This window comes from Gossypium hirsutum, chromosome A02, assembly GCF_007990345.1.
Source record: "Gossypium hirsutum isolate 1008001.06 chromosome A02, Gossypium_hirsutum_v2.1, whole genome shotgun sequence".
Taxonomy (NCBI): Eukaryota; Viridiplantae; Streptophyta; class Magnoliopsida; order Malvales; family Malvaceae; genus Gossypium; species Gossypium hirsutum.
Genome location: NC_053425.1, coordinates 31,366,457 through 31,388,211, shown reverse-complemented (window position 1 = coordinate 31,388,211; position 21,755 = coordinate 31,366,457).

Here is a 21,755-nt window from a genome sequence, read left to right as displayed (position 1 = left end):
AGTCCCGTTGAGTCATCAAATATTTGAGACTTTTGTGATCCGAAAACACATGGCACTTCTCACCAAACAAATAATGTCGCCATATTTTCAATGCAAACACAATGGCGGCTAGTTCGAGATCATGGGTCGGATAATTTCTCTCGTGTGGCTTCAATTGTCTCGACGCATAGGCCACAACTCGACCTTCTTGCATCAATACACAACCCAACCCGAGTAGGGATGCGTCACTATAAACGACAAACTCTTTACCCGATTCGGGTTGCACCAAAATTGGAGCTTTAGTCAGATGAGTTTTCAGTTGATCGAAGCTTTTCTGACATTTCTCCGTCCATTCGAACTTAACATCCTTCTGAAGTAGCTTCGTCATTGGTGTGGCTATCATCGAGAAACCTTTGACAAATCGTCGGTAATAACCGGCGAGCCCTAGAAAGCTCCGGACTTCGGTAACGTTTCTCGGAGGCTTCCAGTTAAGTATGGCTGAAATTTTGCTCGGGTCAACCCGAATACCCAATGCGGATACCACATGACCCAAGAAGCTAACCTCTCTTAGCCAGAACTCACACTTACTGAACTTAGCATATAACTGCTTATCCCGCAAAATTTGCATCACTAGCCTCAGATGCTCAGCATGTTCGGCCTCATCTCTTGAATAGACCAAGATGTCATCAATAAACACAACTACGAACCGATCCAAGTACGGCCTAAAGATCCGATTCATCAAATCCATAAACACCGCAGGGGCATTAGTGAGCCCAAACGGCATCACTAAGAACTCATAGTGACCGTACCTCGTTCTGAAAGCAGTTTTGGGTACGTCCGAATCTCGAATTCGTAACTGATAATAACCCGATCTCAAATCTATCTTTGAAAACACCGATGCTCCCTTTAATTGATCGAACAGATCATCTATACGCGGTAACGGATACTTATTCTTTATCGTCACTTTATTCAGTTGACGATAGTCAATGCACAACCTCATGGTTCCGTCCTTCTTTTTCACGAACAATACTGGTGCACCCCAAGGCGAGAAACTCGGTCGAGCGAAACCTCTATCCGTCAATTCTTGCAACTGAGCTTTCAACTCTTTTAACTCAGTTAGTGCCATACGATACGGAGCGATCGAAATTGGCGTAGTTCCAGGTACAAGCTCAATTCCAAACTCTACTTCCCGAACAGGTGGCAAACCCGGTAACTCTTCAGGAAAAACATCCGGGTATTCACAAACCACCGGCACCGATTCGGGTTTCTTTTCTAACTCCTTGTCATCAAGTACATACGCGAGGTATGCTTCGCACCCTTTCCTTACATATTTCTGGGCCAACATTGCTGATATTACAGCTGGCAACCCCCTTAAGTCCGCAGACTCAACTCGGATTATTTCGTTATTTGCGCACCTCAAATCGATAGTCTTGCTTTTGCAATTCACAACCGCATCATGCGCGGTTAACCAATCCAAACCAAGAATAACATCAAACTCGTCGAACGGCAAAAGCATCAAATCAGCCGGAAAACAGGATTCTCGGATTAATAGAGGGCATCTCTTACACACTTTATCAACAAGTACGCATTGACCCAAAGGGTTTGATACTCGAATTACGAGCTCAGTAGACTCAACAGGTAGAGTCTTACTGGTTGCTAAGGTTTCGCATACATATGAATGAGTAGAACCAGGGTCAATCAATGCAATCACATTAGTATCAAAGAGAGTGAAGGTACCAGTGATGACGTCGGGGGAGGATGCCTCCTCTCGTGCGCGAATGGCATATGCTCTAGCAGGAGCACGGTTCTCGGCGCGATCGGCCGTATCAGAAGCCCCCCTCTGACTACCACCCCTGCCTCCAAAAATTCTCGGTGGTCTACCTCTAGATGTCACTCCACTAGGTCTTGCACCTTGAATCTTATTCTTCTCATCCAGCTCCGTGCAATCTCTAATGAAGTGGTCCTTCGAACCGCATCCGTAACAGGCCCTGTTAGTAGACTTGCCCCAACATTCACCTAGGTGTCGTCTTCCACATTGGGGACATTCAGGTTTCTCGTGCCGATTATTGCCCACACTAGCTACCGAAGTAGCTCGGGAGCCCATCGATGGTCTTGCCCTGATGGAAATTCCCGTAGTCGCCCTCGACTTACTAATGTCCTCCCTGAACTTCTTCACAGCTGAGAACGGAGCTTTACCCGTCGATCTTTTACGATAATCTCTAGCTTCAAATTCAGCCTTCCTCTTCTCCTTTCCAAGTTCCTCCGCCTTGCAGGCTCGTTCGACTAGTGTTACGAATTCCTTTATTTCCAGAATACCCATTAGTAGCTTTAAATCTTCGTTCAATCCTTCCTCAAATCTTTTGCACATAGCAACCTCATCAGCTACGCACTCCCGGGCATACCTACTAAGTCTTACGAATTCATGTTCGTATTCAGATACAGTCATACGGCCTTGCTTGAGTTCCAAGAACTCCTTACGCTTCTGGTCAATGAACCGTTGGCTAATAAATTTCTTCCGAAATTCCGTTTGAAAGAAGTCCCAAGTTACTCGCTCGTTCGGGACTATGGAAATCAATGTCCTCCACCAATAGTAGGCTGAGTCTCGCAACAAAGATACAGCACATTTTAGACATTCATCGGGTGTGCATGACAATTCATCGAACACCCGAATGGTGTTATCAAGCCAGAACTCGGCCCTTTCGGCATCATCAGTTACTATGGCCTTGAACTCCTCGGCCCCACGCTTCCTAATCAAGTCTACAGGTAGCTTACTCAGCCTCACAGGATCAGCGACTGACGGCCTTACAGGCTCTTGGGGTGGGTTATTCAAATTTGGGAATTGTTGGACAGCCGGGTTGGCTCGGGCATATTGCGCGACCCACTCATTCATCATGGTAAAGAAGGCTTGTTTAGCCCCCTCACCTTGATTATTCGCAGATGACTGGGGTTCAACAGGCGGCGTCCCTTGTGCAGGAGCAGCCGCTACGCTCTCAACGTCATCCGCTAGGGTTCTTTCTTCACCGGGATCCATTTACTAATCAAGACAAAACATTTCAACCGTCAGAAGTCATCACCCTTTTAAACATTAACATTATGGCATGTATAGCTAGACTCATACGTGCTATGGAAGTCCTAGAACCGACTAAACCATAGCTCTGATACCAATAAAATGTAACACCCCAAACCCGAAACCGTCATCAGGGTCGAACACGAGGTGTTGACTGGCTTTACCCTCTTACAAAATTTATTTTCCAGACACTGCCCAATCTGTGTACTAGTCGTTTTAAAATTCATATCTTGAGTTTCGTAACTCGAAAATCAGTTTCGTAATTTTTCCCAGAAACTAGACTCATGTGCCCATCTATGTATTTTTTTCTAGAATTTTTGGTTGGGCCAATTAGTACAGTTTATTAGTCAAAGTTCCCCAAGTTGCAGGGGTCGACTACACTGACCTTTGCCCATTACGACTGGGATATCTCCCTGCACGGGGCTTCAATACTGTTGCCGTTTGTTTCTATGGAAACTAGACTCAGAGAGGAATCTGCACATATATGGTACGACCCCTAATTATCTCTGGTTAATTTATAATGAATTTCCAAAGTTGGAGCAGGGAATCCAGAAACCGTTCTGGCCCTGTCCCACTAAAATCTGATTATCTCTTAATATACTGCCCATATGATCTTTTCGTTACTTCCTCATGAAAACAGACTCATCGAGCTTCGATTACATAATTTATTCATCAATTAATTCCACTCCTACTATTTTTAGTGATTTTTCAATCTCATGACACTGCTGCTGCCAGCATCTGTTACGAAAGTAACTAGGTCCATTTCATGCCTACCCTCGATCCAACTCAATCGAACATTCGTGCCATTTTCGCATGGCTTAAAGTTTACATGCCATAATTCAAACACAACGTACTAGCTTATACATGCCAAAATGATCTTCTAAGCACACTAAGAAGAAAGTACCAAAACTAGCTATCTGGTGTGATGACTTCGTTGACGGCCCGACCCCGCAAAAATTGATGAGTCCAAGCAACCTATAATGGGTGACAAGGAAACACCGGGTGAGTTTATAACTCAGTAAGTCATAAGCAATGCTCTACTATACATCAATAACATTATCACAAGAGGAATAAAATGGAATGAGACAATTTACTCCATCCATACCGAACCATACCATAGTTCCACCAACCTACCGATTCAATTTCATATCAATTCATGCCTTCACAATTCATATACTCATCAATAGGACATTGAAGCATTTTCATAAATCAATTTATTTTCGTTACAATCAAACCACAAAACGGCCTTTCACCCATCCTACGATAAATTTTTATGTACGTGACTTCAAGTATAGTTGTCACATAGGTTCAACTTACCGAGCTCAACACCAAGTATACGCATAGCACATATTAGCCATGTCCTCAAGACACTTACCCGATCCGCTGTCCGCGATCAGCTCAATAGTGTCGCACACATAGTGTCCATAATGATTCACGAATGTATATTGAGCCCGCACACTCAGTGCTATATAATCAACTCGCACATTTAGTGCCACGTAATCAAATCGCACACTTAGTGCTACATAGTCAAACCCGCACACTTAGTGCCGCATGGTCAATTCGCACACTTAGTGCATCATATTCATTTCGCACACTTAGTGCAACAAAGTAGAATCGCACACTTAGTGCTGTACAATTTAATCCCGCGCACTTAGCACCAATCTCATGGTCATAAATGGTTATCCCGCACATTTAGTGCCGAGATCAACAACTCATTACATCTCACCTCATTTATTTCATTCAACAATTTCATCATCACATACGTACATGCATATATATATGTACACTTATTCATTCCATTCAGCATCAATACACAACATTATGACCATTGAAATAATACCAACTACATGCTTAATGACTTACCTCGTGTTGGGTAAGACGGTTCCAACTCGGCTACTCGATAACCTTTTCTTTGCCTTTGCTCGATTCACCTCCTTTAGCTCCTTGAGCTATATCAATAATTTAACTAGTTTAACCACCTTGCTAAATATTTACAATCCAATCTCACATGTACATGTATGTTAGTATATTCGGCTAATAATCTCATGCAACTACCAAAGCCGAATCAACTAAATATACTTATGTATACACACATATATCATCATCGAAATCACCTAAGCTTAGACATCGATTTTTAATTTCAAGTAAGTTGCCGAATGCAACCTTACTAAATTCTCATGGATTCAATATACCATTACCATGAAATCAACAACCAAATTCATAGACAATTTAGGAAAATCACATTACAATTCTCATATTCAAGCAAAGACCATGGCCGAATGCACATATGACCTCATAACAAAAATATTGAACCTTTGGTTGCCCAATTAGCTTAACATCCATCAAATTTTTAAATCAAGAAGCTCACCTCATCTATAATCAACTCTCAATGCCCTAAGGCATCAAAAACAACATCAAAGAAATACAACCATCCATGGCCGAATGTCCTAGCCGAATTGTTTTAACCATGAGTAACATAACAAGCATAGATCGTGTTTATGGATATACCGTGGCCGATTCAAGCTAATCACCTCCAAAATCATCAACCATTTTCGTTGCATATAACATATATAAACATGAATAAGTTTCATATAATCCCTTAACACATTAATTTCTTTCATCAACAACCTTTTCCTTGAACACTTTCTCATGACCGATTGCTCATGTTATCAACAAGATTCAAAGTTTAAACATGGGCTATTTAAAACATGCATGCATCTCAAAGACAACATCAAACATACCTTAGTCTAACCACCACCATAGCCGATTCTTCTCAAGCCTTTTTCCCCTTCCTTTCTTTCCTCTATTCGGCCAAGGATGTTCAAGAATGAACTCTTTTTTTTTTTTTTTTTTGTTTTCTTTCTTCAATTCCCGGCAACAAGGGGGGGTGAGACCATGTACTTTTTTTTTTTCTCCATCACCCTTCTTTCATTATTTAATCACCATGCTTATTATTTTATTATTCTTAACATGCATCACTAGCATAACATGTTGGAGACATGTTTCCACCTATAGCATGGCCGGCCACTACATATTAGGGAGGGGGAATTTGACATGCAAGTCCCCTTTTTCTTCCACATGCACTAATAGGTCCTCATGCATTGACCTATCACATTTTAAAATTTTCTCATATAAGTCCTATTGACTAAATTCACATGCAATCGACTAAATCGAAGCTTGAAATTTTTACACATTCATGATTACATATTCTAGACAATAAACATCACATTCAAACCTTTCGGTGACTCGGTTTAGCGGTCCCGAAACCACTTCCCGGCTAGGGTCAATTTTGGGCTGTCACAATGAAATTTTCACACATGCACTTTCACATATAATAAACACAGAATATAACATTTAATTATTTTTGTGACTCAGTTTTTTGATCCCGAAACCTCTTTCCGACTAGGGCCAAATTAGGGCTATCACATGCACTGCATTGCATTGCATGTTTGATGTATGGTGAATATTGAATGATTGTTACCCGTCGAGGGTTATACACACTGAGTTTACGAGAACTCACCCCCTCTTTTATTTTATTTCCAGGTGATTCTCAGTAGAAGGTTCGATGTTTGGAGGGACTCTGGGTGACCAACCAGCAAGACAACTTGGACTTGTTTCTATTTTAAAAGCATATAAGTTCTTTATTTTATTAAGTACTTTTCGGACTGGAATGTAATAAGACTTCCTTTTTGTTATTATTTGGATTATTATTTTATGCGTTGTAATTACGAGAAGTTGAACATGGATTTTCTAAACCTTAGTTTTTTATACTACGTTTCCACAACTAAATTTCAAAATGACAGGTTTTCATAGGTTTTCATAAAATCATATGTTAAAAATAGGTTTTTGTTATTGAAAAGAGAGTTTAATAAGTTTATTAAGGTTTCATATTTTTTTTTCAAAGAAGGGTTTTCAAAGAAAACAAGGTTTTCGCTAAAACACTTCAATGTGACACGTCAGATCCAGCCATAACGTCCAGGCCGATTTGGGGTGTTACAGAACTCATGGGCTGTGGTCGTAATGGGCCACGTTGGGCCGATTTGGGCCGTACGGGCCCAATGGGACCGCAGGCCCTAGATGTGTAAAACTCACCAACAGGTGGGAAAATGTTGAACTAGCCGTGTCACTCACATGGCTTGGATCAAAATTGGGCTTGGTGGGCCAATGGGTCATGTGGGCCTATAGGCCTGCTTAAATGAGCTTTAGGCCCAATCACACTGTATATTTTGTAAAGGTTGCACGGGTTGCGCGAGACAACTTTGAACATACTGATGAGTCAATAATTGTACCTAGATCCCGATTTATGAAATGACCGTTATGCCCTCGATGGGTAAAATGACTAAAATACCTCTACATGTTATATGATTGTTATTGTATGCCATTTATGATATGTTTGCATTCATGTGATATTATGCTGCATGGGGGACGGGATCATTGATTTGGAGGAAGTATATAATTTACTAGGGTCGCATGGTCGCTTGACGACTATGGATCCACCGATGACTTAAACCCATTATGTGATTGGCAGCTCTACTGCGAAATTGGTTAGTGTCGCAACCAGTGCTACATCAGAAGTGTAGGGATGGGTGGGTCGTTTAAATCCCCACAGGAGTGTAGGGTTGGACGAGATACGAAGTGCAGGGTTTGGTTGGGTATTTGTGCATTGCATAATCTGATTCTGATTGTGACATGGGCTCAAGCCCAACTGAGGCTACTTTGGGCTAAGGCCCAAGTGCCACCGTTATTGTAATGGGCTTAGGCCCAAATTGGTGTGATGCATGCTTTACGATCGATGAGGGTTGTGGACACTGAGTTTTCATAAACTCACCCCCTCTTTTAAATTTTTTAGGTAATCCTCAATTGGCGGTTCGATGTATGGGAGGACTCAGAGGTGGCCACACTAACAGCTTAAAATTTTCATATTTTCTTTTACATTACTTAAAGTACTTTCTCGTTCGGTTTTTGATGTAATAAGGCATTTTCTCTAATTTTTTAGTTTTTAATTTGGGGGTTTTAACTATTATGATTTGTTTCTGTTAAAAGTACAGTGCGATTTTCCAAAAAGATATCTGTTTTCATAACATCACATCTTCACAGCATTGTTGAAATGCTTCCGCAACAAACATGTTCTTAAAAGTAAGGCTGGTTTAAAATGGTTGCCAAATAATTAAGTTGACTTTAGAATTAAACAATGGGGTTTTTCTCTTTCAAGCGAGATTTATTAATAAGACAAAGTTTTTCGAAAAAGCATTTTAATGTGACACGCCAGATTCGGTCATAATGTCTAGGCCAGGTTTGATCTATTACATAGAATATCGGACCCCTTACGCCGGTGTGTTTTGGTTGACAAAATATGTAAGAATTGTCCATTGATGGTTCGAGATTCATGTCTTCCGGTTGATTTGATGTTGTTACCATTCGATGAGTTCGATATAATTCTGAGTATGGATTGGTTGACTTTGCACGATGCTGTTGTAAACTGCAAGTGAAAGACTATTGATTTGAGATGCCAAAATGATGAGATTAATCGGATTGAGTCTAATGATCTGAATGGTTTACCAGTAGTGATATCTTCGATGTTAGCTCAAAAATATGTGAGAAAGATTTGTGAAGCTTACTTTACTTATGTGCTTGATTTTAAAGCAACTAAAAAGAAAATTGAATCAGTACCAATTGTGTGTGAGTATCTGGATGTGTCATATGAAGAATTACCTGGTTTGCCACTGATCCGAGAGGTAGAGTTTGGTATTGAGTTAGCGCTTGGGATGATTCCGATATCGATAGTTTCATATAGAATGACATCGATCGAATTAAAGATTTGAAAGCTCGGTTGCAAGAGTTGACAGATAGAGGTTTCGCGCGACTGAGTTTCTCTCCTTGAGATACACCAGTTTTATTTGTGAAAAAGAAAGACAGAACTATGAGTTTTTGGTTATGCCTTTCGGACTCACTAATGCACCTACTGTTTTTATGAATTTAATGAATTAGATCTTCAGACAGTATTTGGATCGATTTGTAGTTGTGTTCATAAATGACATTTTGATCTATTCTGGTGATGAAACCGAGCATGCTAAATATCTAATACTTGTGTTACAGACTTTGTGAGGTAAACAGTTGTATGCAAAGTTCAGAAAATGTGAGTTCTGGTTATGTGAAATCAGTTTTCTGGGACATGTTCTATCAGCTATACTTGATTGGAAACCTTCAAGAAATGTTTCTGAAGTCCAAAGTTTTCTGGGACTTACTAGTTACTATAGATGGTTCGTAAAAGGTTTCTCTATGATTGAAACCCCGATGATGAAGCTATTATAGAAAGATGTTAAGTTCGAGTGGTCAGAAAAGTGGCAGAAAAGTTTTGATCAGTTGAAAGTCCTTTTAACCAAAGCTCCAATGCTAGTTTAGCCAGAATCGAGTAAATAATTTGTTATCTATAATGATGGATCTTTAAATGGTTTGAGCTGTGTGTTAATGCAGGAAGGCAGAGTCATAGCTTATGCTTCGAGATAGTTAAAGCCGCATGAAAAGAACTATCCGACACACGATCTAGAATTGGTAGCTATTATGTTTGCATTGAAGATATGGCGTCACTATCTGCTCGATGAGAAATGTCATGTTTATTCTGATCACAAGAGCTTGAAATATTTGATGATTCAGAAAGATTTGAATTTGAGATAGCGTCGATGGTTAGAGCTGTTAAAAGACTATGAACTTGTGATTGACTACCATCCGGGAAAGGTTAATGTTGTTGCTGATGTTTTAAGCTGAAAATCACTATTTGCTTTACATACAATGAATGCACATATGACTATGTCTGATGATGGTTCATTTATAGCTGAGTTAAAAGTAGGACCGTTATACATTCAACAGATTTGTGATGCTCAGAAAGTTAATGATGATTTGTTAGCAAAGCGGGCTCAATGTGACTTGAATGTTGATTCAGAGTTTCGAGTTGATGCTGAGGGTCGTTTGAGGTTCAGAAATAGAATATGTGTTCCAAGAAATTCAGACTTGATTCAGATGATTTTGAACGAAGCTCACATCAGTCGGTTATCTATTCACCCAGGTAGTACGAAGATGTATAATGATCTAAAACAGCTTTACTGGTGGCATGGTATGAAACGAGACATTTTTGACTTTGTTTCGAAATATTTAGTCTGTCAGCAAGCAAAAGCCGAGCATCAGGCACCTTCTAGATTGCTTTAGCTGATCATTATACCTGAGTGGAAATGGGACATAGTCACAATGGATTTTGTATCCGGTTTACCGTTGTCTGGGTTATTGTGGATAGATTGACTAAATCGGCTCATTTGGTTTCGGTTCGCACAGATTACTCGTTTGATAAGCTAGCTGAATTGTATGTTTCTCAGATTGTGAACTTATACAGAATACCTATTTCTATTGGTTCGGATAGAGATTTAAGGTTTACATGGCGGTTTTGGAAGAAACTGCAAAATGTTCTAGGTACGAAATTACATTTCAACACTTCTTTCATCAGCAAACAGATGGCCAGTCCGAACGAATCATTCAGACACTTGAGGATATATTGAGATGTTGCATTCTCGAGTTCGAAGGTACGTGGGAATGATACTTACCTCTGATTGAATTTCCCTGCAATCATAGGTTTTAATCAAGTATCAAAATGGAACCTTACGAGGCTTTGTATGGTCGTAAATGTTGTACACCATTGTATTGGACTGAGCTCAGTGAAAATAAGTTACACAGGGTCGATTTGATCAAAGAGACTGAATAGAAAGTAAAAGTGATCCGCGAAAGTCTAAAATTAGCGTCATATTGTTAAAAATCGTATGCGGACTTAGAACGAAAAGATATAGAATTTCAGATCAGGGACAAAGTGTTTTTAAAAGTCTCACCATGGAAGAAAATTCTTAGATTCGGTCGTAAAGGCAAATTGAGTCTGGGATTTATTAGACCGTATGAGATTATTGAGCGTATCGGGCCGGTTGCTTATAAACTATTGTTGCCACTTGAGTTAGAAAAGATTCATAACGTATTCCTTGTTTCGATGCTTCGTCGATATTTATCTGATCCCTTGCATGTGATTAATCTGTCAGAGATTGAGATTAAACGTAATATGATTTATGAAAAGGAACTGATTCGTATTCTGGATCGCGAAGTTAAAGAATTGCGAAATAAGAAAATTTAATTAGTAAAATTACTATGGCATAGACACGGAGTTGAAGAGGCAATGTGGGAGCCAGAGGATCAAGAAAAGAACGTTATCTAAACCTATTCATTGATAAGATTTTTGGGGACGAAAATCCCTAAGAGGGAGAGTTGTAACAGCTCGATTTAGACCCTATTCGAAACGGTGGTTTTGAGACCATGAATCTGAGTCAGAAAAATATTTTCAAATTATATTATGTGTTTATTATGTGTTAATTTATATCTGTAAAATTTTCGTGTTTTAATTTTGTCGTTTATATGCCGATTTAATAAAAAGGGCTTACTCGCGTAAAATGAAAATTTGATGGTTTGATGTGTAAGGGCCGAATTGAATGTGTCTTTATAGTTTGAAGTATTTATAATGAAAATTATCCTTGAGAATATGATATGGACGGTTGTGACTTTATTTTATAATGGGTTTATATTAATTAATAAAGGTTATATATGTAAAATTATTAATAATGTTATATAATATAAAACATAAAAAAATTAAAAGCCATGCATGTTTATATCTGATAGCCAAAATTAGCTAAAGGAAAAGAAAAAGAAAAGAAAGCCATATTCAGCCATTGTTAAGCTTAATCAAGGTATGTAACTGGCTCGGTTTTTGAAAATCTTTACGTTTTTAAGATCGTTGCATGTGATGTACAAAGCCCATGCTTGAATTTCTAATTTTGATGAATATTTTGAGTTATCCCATTAATGAATAATTGAGCTTTGTGATGTTAGACGATGACCTATGAAAGATATGTTTTGGATTAATATATTTTGTATTGGATTTTTTATGATTTTGAGTAATTAGGGCTAAATTGCAAAAATAATAATTTGAGGGACTAAAATGTGAAATAAATGAAATGTATGAACTTTTATGAATATAAGAAATATTTGGCCTAAGCATAATGTAATCAAATTTTGGATATTTTGTGTTTTGTGCAATTTGGACTAAATTGTAAAAAGTAAGAAATGTCAGGGGTAAAATGGTAAGTTTCCCATTTACGTGTTTTTGGACTAAATTGAATGAAATTATGTTTGAATAAGTTTAATTTTAATATGTTTAGATTGAGAACCAAAGAAATCAGATATAGATTTGGGGAAAACCAAAGTTGTCGAATAGTCATCCCTTATTGATTATCGTTGTTCGAGTTAAGTTTATAGGCAAATAGATGTTGTAAATTTCAATATATGTATATTATAAATTCTGAATTGAATTTTTATAATTATTTTGAGAATGTACCGAAGTGATATATGTTTGAGAGCAATGGTTACGAGTTTGATTCGATTGAGTTACGACATTCAAAAGCCCAGTATGAGCCTGAGGAATATATAGGATATGTATGTCATGACATAGGATTCTGATATGTGATGTGCGAGTAAGACCATGGCATCGATATATGTGTGCGAGTAAGACCACATTTAATATGTTGGCATCGATATGTGATTTCGATATATGTGTGCAAGTAAGACCATGTTTAATACGTTGGCATCGATATGTGATTTCAATATATTTGTGCAAGTAAGGCCATGTTTAATACGTTGGCATCAATATGTGATTCCAATATATGTGTGTGAGTAAGACCACGTTTAGTACATTGGCATCGATATGTGATTACATGTAAGACCACGTCTAGGATGTTGGCATTTTACGATATGTGTGATTATCCAAGTATCCTATTCAATTCTGAATGGTTCAACGAGCAATGATAAGTTTTGATCGAATGTGTAATCGAGCTAAAGTGATCAGGTATGTGATAGTTAATTTCCTATTTGAAATTATGGTAAATTGGCTATTTGGAATGTGATACAAATTGGTTATGATACAAGTGAACATGTATGTGGTCTTAGAAGTAAAAAATTAATTATGTTATTATTTATATGTGCATTCGGCCAATTTGAATTTGTACTATAATTATATGTTTGCTAAAGGTAATTGCAAGTTTGAAATTGTATATGATCATAATAGCATATTTCAAATTTGTTGTAATGAATGATATTGTCATTGATTTGTTATTTGCTGATAACTTACTAAGCTGTGATAGCTTATTGTGTGTGTATGTTTGCTTCTGTTTTATAGATTTTGGAGTCAAGTTACGAGCTTGGGATTGTCAGCAAAGCTTATCACACTATAAACTATTTTCGGTATTTTATAAGTTAAATTTTAAACCTATGGTATGTATAGGCTAGATTATATTTGTATATGTTGATTTTGGTATGTGTATATATATAAGCCATGCGAAAATGGCTTGTTTATTTTGTTAAGTTTGTTTTCAAGGTTTGATTGAATTATGGTTATGTTTGGTTGTGGTTTTGATTATTCGGCTATAGTTTATACATAGATAAATATATGCAAACTTTGTTGTTATGTTTTGTATGGTGTTATTATGTGATTTGATATTAAAGTATATTTTGGTTATGGCATATAGGTGAAATTATAGTTGGATATATAAATGATTGAGTAATATACTTACTGATTTGTTTTAACTTGATCATGACCAAAGGTAAAGTGTATTTTAATGATATAAGATATGCGTGAGATATGCATGATATCATGGATGTATTCAGCAATGAAGATTGAATATGGATTATTATGTGAAATGTGGTACATGTTTTGTTAAGCTATGAGATGATTTTACTATATTGTGAATTTGGTTATTTGGTATGGTTCATTATTGACATAAAATTTGATATATATATATACACTTTGTCTTGTAAAATTTGCTTGGAATGGGTAAATGATGTTCATGCATATTAGGCTAATGGTGGATAAATTAGATACGTATGCATATTGTAACACCCCAAACCCGGCCTAGACGTTATGACCAGATCTGATGCGCCACAACAAAGCGTTCAAAACATGCCGTATTACTTAGTTTGGAAAAACTTAGTTGGTGTTGTAAAAGACACTTTTAAAAGTAGGTTAAAGTGAATGGAAGCTGTGCTCCAGGTAGGAAACCAGGAAAGAGAGGAGGTGATTCCGTCGGACTGCTTAAGTACCAAGCTCCCTTCGGATCCAATCCTAGACATGCACACCGCCATTGCCACACTCTAACATCTCGTATAATTTTGAGAAAAATCGTTTGGTTATGTCCATCTTAAGAAAATGATTAAGGTTGAAAATGTTTGCTTAGCGGAAGTCTTACTTGTGTTCGTGTTATTTTGAAATCACTTAACGTTTTTGAAAACGCGTCCTAGAGCTAATCCATTCCCTTAATTATCATAGTTCAGTTTTATCATAATAGAGTTAAATAATAAAAAAACAACCCAAACCATAAAATAATTAGCGGCCTTATTACAAAAAAACCCAAAACCAGAAACGAAAAATATGGAAAATCTAGTTCACCAGAAGAAAACGAATTTGCAGAAAACGTGTGGCCACTCCAAATCCCGCCCAGCTCCAAGTCCACCAACGAGGGCTCACCTACAAGGATGGAAGAAAATGGGGTGAGTTTGGGAAAACTCAGTGTATACAGAAACCCATCCAAAGCCCAAATCAGCTCGAGCCCATTGGGCCTAAGCCCCACTCAGATAACAGTAGCAAGGCCTTAGCCCCTTTTTACATAACAGTATGGACCATAGGCCCAGTTCAGTAACATAGGTAACAATAGTAGTAATGCATGCAAACCCATCTGGGGAGACTACTCAACCCACCAACCGCTACACTGCACCCGTACCAGCCCTACACTCCTGTGGAAAATATCTCAACCCACCCAGCCCTACACTCCACAGTTGTAGCAACGCTGCTCAAATATCAGTAAGTTGAGGCAAAGCCTCCAGTACGTGGATGAACCACCTTCAATACTTCCTCCATCAATACCCCAATCCCATGCAACAGATATTAATAAAAGCATATAATGTAAAATACAGTATTAATCAATCATGCAGTTTAGCCAATTTAAACCCTAAGGGTATATCGGTAATTTTGCTCTTTAGGGGTAATTTTCGTAACTTAGCAACTACACAAGCTACTTCAGTAATTTTCAACAATTTTATGCAGTTTGGTTCCACCATCTAATTAACAGGCTAATTTGCCCATCTCTTACCCATATTGGTCCGTAAGCCCATTGGGCCCAGTTTTGGCCCATCGAGGCCCTCTTTTTCCGAAGTACGTTAAGACGTCACACAAACTTACTTACCACCTTGCGGTGCTAGATCTAACAATTACTCTACGTCTTTGAGAGCATTCGCATACTCACAAGCCCATGAAATGCCAGAATTTCGGCATTTCGGCTTTTACCGAATTGAACTAAGAAAGGGTGTTCGGTACACACCTGATTCGCGACGACCGCTACTGAGATCTCTTCCAATGTCCTACAATTGATTAGCACAGTTCTTATTTACAAACCGTAATCACTAAACCTAAAACTTGCTCAACCAAAGTCGAACCATGTTCCTAAAAAGCCTTTGAACCCTTACCTTTTTGCCAAAATCGATAGCTAGTTCCGAATCCGATTGCTCCAATGATTCACGCTTTTGATCCAATGCTTAAGAAGACTCTAATAACCGAAAGAAAACATCAGTTACAAACCCTTAAAGCCTTATGCTCAAATCGACAGCCTCCCTAAATTTTTTAGGGATTTCGGCTTTTCCTAACATCGTAAAATAAGAACAGATCTGAGATGATAAGTACTTACCCCTTACTCCTACTTGATTTCCATGCAATCCGGTGCAGATTTATCCTTAGAACAATGGTAAAACCCGAATCCAGGGGTTGAAGAAGTTTCGGCTATAAGCCCCTAAACCAATGGTACTTTCGGCTTTTGGGTGGTGAAGGGGATGACGATATGAGACTATGACCTTGAAGTAGAATTGCCGTCAGGTAACTAGGATTAAGAAAAGATAATCGTAGATTTAATAAAACAAAAGAACATAGAAGGACCTGGCTTTGAAGAAATCGGCACAAGCAGTGATCACAGGATTTTGGCTTTTGCGACTTCGGCAAAGGTGCTGATGAATCGCAGGTTTGATGGAAGGCTTTGGAGAAGAAAGTAGAGAAAGAAGAACAGGATAGGTGGAAGTTTCGGCTAGAGACGAAAAGAGAGAAAAAGAAAACCCTTGTGGTGTCTGAGCAGAAAGGAACGGCACCACTCAATACCCTAGGTGCAGAAATACTAACCTCATAACCCTCTGCCGATTTTTCCCCCTTCAATTCCCAAAATTCGTCCAACTCCTAACCTCTCTCCTAATCCCTTAAATCTCTCCCCTTATCACTCCTTAATGCAAGCGTTTAGACTGATTCAAACTCTCCTTTAGCAGAATCCACCTGGACTCCAACACTTACCCCTCCAGCACTTAAAAATAAATGCATCTATTTGTCAACACTGGGAATCGATCCCATGCCTTCCCCAATGCTCCACACGCCACCTTTTTAGGAGCCTAGTGGCGTCACCCTTGCCACTCTACTAAGGCTCTTTTTTTGATGCCATTTACCCATAACTCTATACAAGGGCCATCTAGCCAGAACCCTTAACTCCTAAGTCCAAAAATTCAAAAATTCAACCGGGTTTTGGTCAACACATGGGCCTTCTATAAGCCCATTTACCTACTCAAAACATTAATTTCACATCCAAATACAAAATTTTAAAATCTTTACAAAATATTGAAAACCGCGAATAAATCCGAAAATCAGGATGTTACACATATGACATGTTTGTTTGTGGTTTGGCATTTAAAGTGACAAATTGGAATTTGTATTCAATTATTAAATGGTAAATTTAACTTAAAATTTAATGGTGGAATTGGCATGACTAAAATGGTTAATTTTGATAGTCGAATAGGTGAGCAAATGAATTGGTTGTGTATTTATAATTTTGTCACTATACTAGCATATAAATTTTGGTATTTTTTGATTTGGTAATTATGCTTAGAAATGGTTCATAGATTGTTTGAATATATGATGATTAGACATGTTATTTAGCTTGTTAATTAGGTGATATGACTTAATTTTTGTGTTTAAAATGGTTTGTATTGATATGGTAATATGTGCATGAAATTTTAATGTTAAAGAAGTATAATTGACCATATGAATAGTAATTCATGCTATAAAATAACAAAATGGTTATATGTGAATCTATTAAATTATTTTGTACTTTGTGTATTATTGATTCAAGAATTTTTTAACTGAAGTTACAAATGTAAGATTTCGAATATGATCATAGTGATTGAGTGAATGTATGAAAGTTATATCTTTTCTGGTAATGCCTCGTAACTCTATTCTGGTGACGGATACGGGTTAGGGGTGTTACATATTTGTAGCTAGCTTGCCAAATTCTCCTTTCATAGAAGTGGATGGTAATGCAATAGAGAGTTCTTTCCAGACCTTTGAGCTGGCCACTGCATACTATGTGGCAGAGGGAATGTGAGCCCCTAAGCCTCATGTGCCACGAACAGCAAACATGTTATTTTTCTGGATGGTAGGGACAGTAGGGAAAGGTTTGAAAATCTAGTTAGGTTTGGGAAAAGATCTACAAGGTATCTCAGAACCCATTTTTATTCCCACTCAGATAGATACAAAAAGGTTGGGATATAAGCTCACAAGGAAGGATGTTGAAAGGATGTGTAAAGAGCGAAGAGCAAAGAGGTTGGCCCGCATGGCTGGAAAGAAAGTCATGGAACCTCGTTTGATTTGTCCTTCACTATCTAGGACCTTTTATTCAGTGGAATTCAAGCACCAGGAAAGGACCCGATCAAGTTAATGATTTATGGAGATGCAGTGGATCTAAACATGATTGGCGTTAGGGTGCTGATGTCGAGAGACTGGGTTTATTACGACCCTTTTGCCTTAGACAACTTACAGCTCATACCATTACCTGCTATCATTGAGTCCTCTGGGATACAATCATTTTTAAGAGTTTTTCTATCAAATTTTAATATCATTCAGTTAATTTAATATCCTTCAAAAATCCATATAAAACTTATTTCTCTTTAATGAAATTAGATTTGGATCATGTCCCTAGTCACTTTTATTCATTCAATCGTTTTCATTCATATACCAATATACATACTAGTAATTATTTTAGGGATATACCTCATGAATTGATAAATTATCCAAATGACATCTTTGAATCAAATTCTCATAATTATGTTCACTATAACGTTAATGAGAAGGAAGAGGAGGAAGTTGTACCAAATGAGTTTTTTAGGCTAGTTGAACAAGAAAAGAAGCTTATAAAACCCTATTTTGAGGGAACAAATTTAATCAATCTGGGTGATGATGAGGTAAGAAAGGAAATTAGGATTGGACCCACTCCCATGCCAGAGCAAAGTCGATTGTTGAAGGATCTACTCATTGAGTTCTTTGATGTGTTTGCATGGTTGTACCAAGATATGCTGGGTTTGGACACCAATATTGTGGAACACAAGCTACCATTGAAATCAGATTGCAAGCTCGTCTACTAGAAGTTGAGAAGGATAACACCTGAGATGCTATTGAAGATTAAAGAAGAGGTCAAGAAACAATTCGATGTGGGATTTCTGGAAGTACCTAAATACCTAGAGTAGGTATCAAATATTGTAACAGTGCCTAAAAAGGATGGGAAAGTCAGAATGTGTTTCGATTATAGAGATTTGAATCGAGCCAGCCCCAATGACAATTTTTTGTTACCTCATATAGACACACTAGTGGATAACAGTGCTAAACATTTTGTTTTCTCTTTCATGAATGGATTCTCAGGGTATAATCAAATCAAAATGGCGATGGAGGACATGGAAAAGACCACATTCATCATGACCTGGGAAATTTTTGTTACAGGATCATGTCGTTTGGTCTAAAAAAATGTTGGGGCCAGGTATCAATGACTAATGGTGACATTCTTTCATGACATGATGCATAAAGAGATTGATGTTTATGTTGACAATATGATAGCAAAGTACGCTAGGGAGGAAAGTCATGTGGAAAACCTCCGCAAACTATTTCAAAGATTAAGGAAATATAAATTGAGATTGAATCCAGCAAAATGTACTTTCGTGGTAAATTCGGGGAAGTTGTTGGGTTTGGTAGTAAGTGAACGGGGAATTGAAATAGATCTGGACAAGGTTCGAGCCATTCAAGATTTGACACCCCTTAAAACTCAAAAGGAAGTAAGAGGTTTTTTTAGATAGTTAAATTATGTGTCTCATTTCATCTCATAGTTGACAAATAAATATGATCCCATCCTCAAGCTCTTAAGTAAGGATAGTGATGGTGAATAGACTGAAGATTGTCAAAAAGTGTTCAAGAAAGTAAAAGAGTATTTGGCTAAGCCACCAATTTTGATTTCGCCGATGCTAGTAAAACCTTTGATTTTGTATTTGGTAGTGCTAGATAATTGTATAGGTTGTGTTCTGGGGCAACGAGATGGTTCAAATAAGAAAAAGCATGCGATCTATTATTTGAGCAATAAGTTCAGGGAATATGAAGCCAAATATTACCATATGGAAAAGATGTGTTGCACTTTAGCATAGACTGCGCGTCGACTAAGGCAATACATATTGTATCACACCACCTTCCTCATCGCAAAGTTGGACCCTTTGAAGTACATTTTCAAGAAGCCATCATTGTCAAGGAGAGTTGCTCATTGGCAAGAGGTATTGTCTGAATATGACATCGTATATGTGTTCTAAAAGGCTATAAAAGGAAGCATAGTCACAGAATTTCTAGTGGATTGCATGAAAGAGGAATACAAACCCATGAGTTTTCATTTCCCAGATGAAGAGATCATGTCAATTTCTAAGCACAAAGAAGAAATTTGGATGGTGTATTTTGATGGAGCATCCAACATGATTGTGCATAGGATTGGGGTAGTACAGTAAATTGAAAAATATATAGAATTTTTCCTATGTAATTTATCACCTTTTTACTTAAATTTGTTGTTAAAACTAAGTAATTGTTTAATAAATTAATGAAATATGTTAAAACATGAAATTAGGACAGAGAAATTATTAAAATGTGATTTTATGCTTTATTATATAGTTTTCATGCATAAAATGGCTTATTTTATATTTATTTGAACATATTATATTTTTAAGACATAAAATGGGCCATGCATGGTTAAATTAAATAATAAAATATAAAATTATATTTAATAAATCATTTTAAATATTTCATCAATAATTTGGGTTTTAATTAATTATTTAAATTGGATAAATTTTATTCTTTGGTCCTTTAACTTATTGATTTATTTTGGACAGGTCTGATAGCTTTGTTGGATTACAAAAACTGTCCAAATTGAAGGGAAAGTTAACCCAAATTCAGCTACACATGGCTGTCTATTTAAACCACTTTTTGGTTTAATTACACAAGGTCCTTGCATTCTTGCAGAAATTAGAGATTTGCCTGAAGATTTACATTTGACCGAGTCTCAGTCCTGAGTTATTATGCCATTTAAATTACTTAAAAATAAATCAAAAATAAGCTCAAATTCCACTAATTGTGGCCGGCCACTCATGGAAGAAGTTTGAATAGACTAAACCTAACTATTTTTAGTAAACTACCCACCTATCTTCACCTATAAATAAGACCCCTTCATTCCCTCATTCATCATCCCCCATCCTTTATCATTCTCTTCTCTCTCAATTCTCTTTAGCATTTTCCATTCCCCAAGCCTAGCATCATCTCTTCGTAGAGATTTTAGCAATTAAGCCTCTTAAAGAGCCCTTGGTCGGCCACCTTGGAAAGCCATCAGCAAAGGAGCAAAGCAAAGGAGTGAAGGAGCCTCGTCAATCAGAGTCTTGGGTGACAGCCACTCTAATTTGGGCTTAATCTTTCTTTTCTTTAATTTAATCTAAAAATGTTTTCTATGTGTTCTTTTTTCTTGTTTACAACAATGTTAGCTTAATTTTATTTAAGCTAGGATGATTGCTTTGATTAAATAATATTTATTTGATTCATGCTTATGATGTTTGTGCCTCAATCGATCAAGTTTTCAATTAAAATCAAGTCTGTATTTCGTTCATACGTGATTGAAATGCACTTGAATTAGCTAAGTGATCCTAACCAGACGACAGCTAATGGACACATAATTGAAATGTGCATGCTCAATTTATATCCTAGCCCAATTAAATTGCAGGTGGCATAACAACTCTATCCAAGCTCTGTTATCTATGTAGTTTTTTAGATTTGTATGATTAAACTGTTTCAAACCTAACACGTCCCTGTTACCTTACACGAATGCTAAGAAACCCTTAGTAAATAAGGATCAATAAAATGCGTATTTAGTAAGTAAAGGATTCCAAAAGGACCTAATGTGGTTTCCAAACTCATGAATGATCGAGTTGCCATGGAATGTTTTTTCAAATGTTATTAAGCATGTTGATAATAAATTGAATTTAATTAAAGTAATTGTCCTAGTTTATTTATGTTATAATTGTTGCAAATTATGTTTAATTTTGCTGAAATCTATTTCATTCATATAGTTTGCATACTTAGGATAATTTGCATTAGGGATCTTTGCATTTCGTTTAATATATTCAATTTTCACTTCTCAACCATATTGGGTTTTTATTTATCAAGTTGTTAGTATAATTTTACAATTAAGTGATTAAAACACAAATA